Consider the following 7008-nt stretch of genomic DNA (forward strand, 5'->3'; position numbering starts at 1 on the left):
AACAACCCTCAGGACAGGCCTCTCCCACTCCACTTGTCGCCCCTCTGACCAGATTCTCACATTATTCAGCATTAACTTTTAAGCATGATAATTGGATCATTTCCTTCTCCACTTAAGCCCTTTAATAGCTCCCCAGTTCACTAAGAATATAAATCTAAACCTCTTAACAAGACCTACAGGTTACAAGTTCACCTAGGTGAACTGTCCCTAACAGCTCCAGTCTTGTCTTACATCACTCCCCGCCTCTGGTGACATTGTGTCTTGTCAGTTTCCCACCAAGCCCTTCCTCATCTGGGGGCTTCACACATGCCCTTCTCAAGCCTGGGATGCTCTTTCCTCTGCTCACACCTGGCTCCCCTCAATCGACCCTGGTGTCTCAGGTTAAAGGTTCTGTCTTCAGGACGTCCTCTCCCATCTTCCCCAGTGTGAATGAGGCCCCGTGACTCTCTTTCATAATTAGTAACTATATATATCTTGTATGGATTGTTCATTTCATGCCTCTGTCTCCTCCCCACCAGACCATAAGCTCTATGAGGGCAAGGACTCCTTGCTCACCCCTGGATGTCTGGAGCCAAGCTAGTGCTGGCCGCATGCTTGTGCACCATCTCTGTCAGCTCAGGCTGCCATAACAGAGTGCCACACACTGGGGGGCTTGATAACAGAAATTTGTCTCTCACAGTTGTGGAGGCTAGAAGTCTGAGACCAGGGTGCCCACACAGTGGGTTCCTGGCAAGAGCCCACTTCCTCATTTGCAGACAGCTGCCTTCTCTCTGTTTCCTGGTGTGGCCTTTCCTTGGTGCATGTGCGTGGGGAGAGAGAGAGAAGGCACAAGCTCTCTGGAGTCTCTCTAATATGGAGATTAATCCTATCATTGGGGCCCCACCCCTATGACCTCATCTAAACCTAGCTACCGCCTAGAGGTCCCATCTCCAAACACCATCACACTGATGGTTAGTACTTCAGCATGGGAATTTGGGGACGGGGTGTGGGGTGGGGTAGGGCACAAACATTCACTCCATAGCACGTGCTATGGAACAAACAAGAAACAGTGTGTTCAGGGAACAAACAAGTGAATTGTTGACAAAGTGGTATTTCTAAAATGCATATCTAATCTTATCACTCCTCCACAATTCCCACTGCCTAAAGGATAATTCCTAAAGCTCTTAGCAGAGCATCGGAGCCCGTGCCTCTCTGTCCAGTGTTTCTCTCAGCAGTACCTCCTGGAAAGCTCCCTTTCTCCTTCAGGACCATGTTCAGTGCTCCTGTCTTCTTTCATATCCCTGCCACCTATGGGGCTTCTCTCCTCTCTGTAGTGGCCTGGACCTTGTTCAAAATCATTGCAGCAAGGGTAGTGCATCTGAGGATGCCTAGTGAACAGATGCAGCAAAACTGCCTGAAACCTGTGCTTCTAGGAGCTGAGGAGCTGCCAGAGAGAAAACCCATCCTGGGGGAGGAAAGAGCCACACACATGAGCTTCGCCCAAGTTCCTCCTTCCTGGAGGGAAGAGGTTAAGACAAGTATGGTGTCCATCACTCAGCACTAGGTGTCACCAGTTACTCCATCCCTTGCTGCCCTTTGGAATTCCCCCTACCTCCTGGGCAGAGCAGAACTAGTCTCCCCACTGCTACCACCACATCCTGAGTGACCTAGCACGGCTTTTCCATACCTGTGTACCTGTCCTTCCCAAGTTCTGTGAGTGATTAGTAGATGAGCATAGCACACAGAAGGCACTTCATACGTACACATTCTTTGCCTCTCTACCTGATCCCCAACTTGTAACATCCCTTGACTTCCACATTCCATGTGTGCTTCAAGAGCAAAGGCTTCTAGCCCTGGCACTTCTCCCACCAGACTCTTCTCCTGCTCCCTGGACAACTGGCATTGCCCTTGTCATGTTATGCACCATCCCAGTGGATCGATGTGGATAAATTGATCCCTAATTCCTCTTGTCTGAATAGCCTCAATCTCTCTTTTGATGGAGACAAAATTTGGAAGAGAATTTGCCAGAACTTCAGCCTCCCACCATATTCCAAGTTAAAAGATGACTTTGATGTCATGGACATGGCAAAGAGTTAGCATGTATATTAGGAAAGCAGTAGACAGAGAGTTAGATGATCTGGCTTCAAGTTTTGTCTCTATTATTTATCAATTAAGTGAACTTGTGCAAGCCACATAGTCTCTCTGAGCCTCAGTTTCTTCATCTAGAAAATGTCCTGCAACCCTCAGATAATTTGTGTTAGAATCAAATGAAAGAATGTTATGTGAAGGTGCTTTGCAAATTATAACATGCTACAGAAACGTACAGAATTCAATACCTTAGGTCTTCGGAGATTGGGGCATCACTTGCTGGAAAATTATTTTAGTTACAACCAGATCCCTGGGTTGGATAAGGATATAGGCAGAGGAGGAGAAAGAAAAGCATAAAATTGCCTAATTTAGTTAACACCAGAATTGGTAGCATAAATTCCCTGCATGATGATAAGTTGGAGAGAATTAGGGGGAACAAAAGAGCAAACTTGGACGTTTTCGACACGATGGTCTGGGACTTTAAATCCAGTGCCAGGCTTGGCAGACATGCGGAGTATGGACCACACTCCTCTCCCCTCTGAGTGCTGAGCCTTGGGAAATAAACACAAGATGTGAGGATCAAAATATCAACTCCATTTTTTTACGATAGCAAAAGATTGGAAGCTACCAAATGCCCATCCATATGGAACTAGTTAAATTATGGAGATTCATTCAATGAAATACTATGCAGCCATTTAAAAAGTTGAAAAAGCAGCAAGGCGTTGAACAATATATATAGTATGCTACATTTTTGTGGAAAAACACATGTGCATGTGTATGTATTCATTTGCTAACATACATGTAAAACTTGTCCAGAAAGATACCTGGGACGTTGGCATCACTGGCTGCCTCTGCAGGGGCTCAGAAGCTGCGGGACAGGAGTGCGGGGAGATCTTTCACCAGATGCCCTTTTTGTGCCTTTTTAGTTGTGAACTGTGTGACTATGAGACTGCATTGTGTGCACATGTATGTGTTTGCATGTGTGAGTGCATACATGTTCGTCCATGTGTGTGTCTATCAGCTTTATTGGCCTGGATCAATGTCTTGGACCTGGAGCCAGTGGGCTCTCTGCTTCCTGATACTTAGGTCTCCACTCTGATTTTAGACACCCTGACGTGCACGTGGGGAAATGAAATTCAGATAGCAATATGAAGGACAAGAGCAACAGGCCCCATGCTGTCAGGCCCTGGGAACGACAGCCAAGGGCTGCGGGTGGCAGTGCCCCTTTTCCCAGTCTGCACAGTGGGAAAAGAGGGATTGGAGGTTTCTCCAACGATGTCCTCTCCCTGCTATGGCAATGTAAAGAGTGAGACAGTAAGCATCTCCCTAACAGTACAAGAGAAGTTAGCATCAAGTGCAGGAAGAAAAGATGGGTCACATGTGGGAAACAGTGGGACTGGGGAGGTGAATGCCAAGAAGGAAGCTGACGAGAGGCTGCAAGGCTAAGGTGAAGGACTCTGAGAAACAATAAGTGGTATCAGGGTGTCATGGGTCACAAACTTTCTTGAGGGCCAGACAATGAGAAGATGGCCCCTGGTGGGACCCAAATATTTTATGTCACATCCATTAGTGAGACCAAAGAGTAAAGAGGATGTAACCTTTGATCTGGTACAATTAGCAAGGATGCTGACAAGATGAGACAATGGCAAACCCTCACCAGAGCATGATTCAGTCTGGTTCTAAGGAAGCCCCGCCCTTTCCTGATCCCTCACTGTCCTCCACTGCATTTCTGGCCCCCACATTTAGAAAAATCCCTTCGTTCAGTGTTCCAATGTTCTGTTTCACATTTGGTTTTGTTAGCAGCAGCGTCTGCTTAGCCAATTTCTGCTTAGGAGCCCAAGTGCCAAGAAACTATACAAGAAGAGCAGGCCCTGGGCAGGCTCAGAAAATGCCAGAGATTTTGCCACCAAGCCTCATCCACCAAGACTGCCAGGAGAGATTTGCAAATGGAATCAATCTGAATGTAGCTGATGAGAAACATCTGAACGAAAGCAGCCAGTACAAACAGAGACCGCTGAGTTTCCCACCGCAGCAGCCTGCAGTGGCTTCCCCAAAGCTTCTCCTCGTATATGTCTGCCTTTCTGTCACAAGGAGGACACAGACTTCTTGGGAACTTCCCAGATCATGCTGATTAACCCTGGCCTCACAAACCTCACTTTCCTTCAAGTCCTCTCAGCAATCTGCGCTGTAGTTTGCCCAGTGGCTATCTGCCCTTGTCACTATGTTTGATACATTTTTATAGGAGACAGGTGGGACGTCAGTTTTGTTCACAGCATGGTACCTCCTTTTCTCTGGAATTTGAAAAGGTCAGGAAACTTCATCCATTGACCAGGTATGTGCCCATCACCCCCAAATAAAAGACCAAGATACTTCCTAAATGTAGTCAAGGAATTTGGGGCCCTCTCCTGTAATTTCCTCAGAGAAGCCTGCCTGATGTCAAGCCAGCGATGGCATCATTCAGTGCAAGCCATCCCAGAGGGGATTATGATCAAGGAATGTGATCACTTGCTAGAGCTGAGGAAAAAGAGTCAGATAGTAAAACCTGGACAGAGGTCGTCCAGAAAACTTCAAGGAAGATAGCACCCCGATTCTAACTATCTGCTATTGGACCCGAGACTGCTGTGTCTTTAGAGTGGAAAATCAGAACACTCCCAAGAGATACTAACTTCAGATAGATGTTGTTTTCGCAGTGTCCAGTTTCCTCTTCCTGATTCCATTTTAACCACGCAGACTTCTCAATTTTAATTTAGAGCAGTTGGCCAGCACTGATTGCCCTAACAGACAGTGGCCATCAGATACCTTGACGGTGCTTTATCAACCAGGTGCTCCGTGTTTGGCCAGCACGAATCTGGGCAAATGCCATGGAGGGATTTGGCATCCGCAAAGCTTTGGTCAGCAGACCTGGGACCAATGGTGATTGATGGTGCTGTGATTCAATATTTAGGAACCGTCGAGCCATCAGTTCAGAAACAATTAAACCATTGGTCAGGGAGTTGCTCTGCTTCTAGGTTCTCTGAAGGATAACTGAGCTATGTGTTACTCTGAGCATAAACATTATGCTGACCTTGATCCAGGAATTTAAACAGTGTCACTTAATGTAAACGCTAGCAAATACCTTCTTGCTGAAGTGGTCTATTTTCAGGATGGGTAGGGTTTCTTCTCTACAAAAGTACTTTGGGGCATTGGATTTTAAACTCAGTCAGATCTGCATGTCTTCTCTCAGTTACACTGCTTGGCCTTCCAGGCATCAATACCAGCTTCTAAGGTTGAGGGAGCCCTCTGCTGATGGCTTGGGTGTAACTTCACAGCACACAGCAAGGAAAACTGGGGGAAGCCCAAAGAACTCCTTAATCTAAAAACTGTAAGTGTCTAGACCTACAGCAGACTTTCGCTCTGAAAAGCCAGGCTCTAGAAACGTCCTTAATTTCCTCAAAGTATCCACCTCGTTTCAGGTTTTATTCTTTCGGGAAATAGAAGAAAAAAGGTCTAGGAGGAGGTTCTTGTCCTATGCATTGAGAGAGCTACACACCTCTGTGTGCATATGCACACACATACACGCACACACACACTCTCTGCAACCGTGGTGCCATGATCCACTAGAGGAAGGCTCTGCTCTGTTATGTGTGCCCTGGAGTAGAGGAGTGGGAGGGGCCTAAGTATATATAGAATCGCAGAATCATGGGACTGGATTTAGGAACATTTACCCTTTGTAGCATGTCCAGATGAAGAACTCTGATGAAGCCACAGCTTGAAAGAGGAATTCTTCCCGGCAGCTGTGGCCTTGATGCTGGAGGTTAACAGCTTAACACCAGGGTGTGGTGCCCAATTCCGAACTCTGAAAATTAATGGTGATAAGGGTGGGCTGCCTGCCAAGGCTTGTGGTGTGAATCCCAAGAGAAGCACCATCTATTTTGAGACCACTCTCAATCCCTGGCATGCTGTCCTGTGCTTTGATGCATGCTCCACCTCTTTATCTATATGTCTTTCTCCAACTCTTTTAGTCCTAAATTTTCTTGAGCTTTCAACCCATGGAGAGTGATGACAACTTACTCTCTGGTGCATCTAATTCACCAAAAAGAATAATCATAAGGTAACATGAATCAAATACCTGACCCAGATGTCATTAGGAAGAACCAGTGGTATAACTCTTCCTTGCCAAAAGCATCAAAGGAAAGAGAAAGGAAATGGCAAATAGAATATCAAACCTGGATGAAAGAGGATAAAAGCCATAAGCTCCTTTTCCTTGAGAGGGCTCTCCTGAAAAGGAAAAATAAACGTGCAATATTGTGCCACATAATATAGCCAACACTGCCCGGTAACTATACATGCAAAAGGAGCCAACTCTGGAAAATCAAAAGATCAAAGGGACTATCCCCCGCTCATTGCCCCTATGCAATCTAAAGTCTAAGGGATATTCCAGCTTCCTTACCTCTCCTGCCGCAACCCCTCCCTCTGTTCCTGTCTGCCCTACTCTCACTTTAGCTGTTAGGTCACTTTCACTTCATGGTTTCCCTGCTACTATGCCTTCCTTCTCCATTTGTCAGGGGCCCGCCCATCCTTCAAGAGTGAGCTCAAATGTCCCATCCTCCAGGAAGCCTTCTCCAGCTCTCCCAGACAGAATAAACTTCTCTCTCCTCTGTGTTCCCAAAGGACTTTGTTTATACCCTCCCTCCACCCCAACCACTATAGTGCTTATCAATAGTTCTTATAGTTCAGCCTCCTTTAAAGTTTATAAATTGAGATCAAGCCACATATTCATTTTTGCATCCTCTCTCAAATTCTCACCTCCACCATGTCACTCCATGCCTCACCCCCATTCCCCATACTCATTCCTCCTGTCAAGAACCTATCATAGCATCTTCCACGAAGAAGATTCTCAAGACATTGTTTGTTCCATTAAATTAAATTAATACCTAAGAAGATTAGGAGAGAATACAGTTC

Source organism: Equus asinus, chromosome 20 (genome assembly GCF_041296235.1).
Source record: "Equus asinus isolate D_3611 breed Donkey chromosome 20, EquAss-T2T_v2, whole genome shotgun sequence".
NCBI lineage: Eukaryota > Metazoa > Chordata > Mammalia > Perissodactyla > Equidae > Equus > Equus asinus.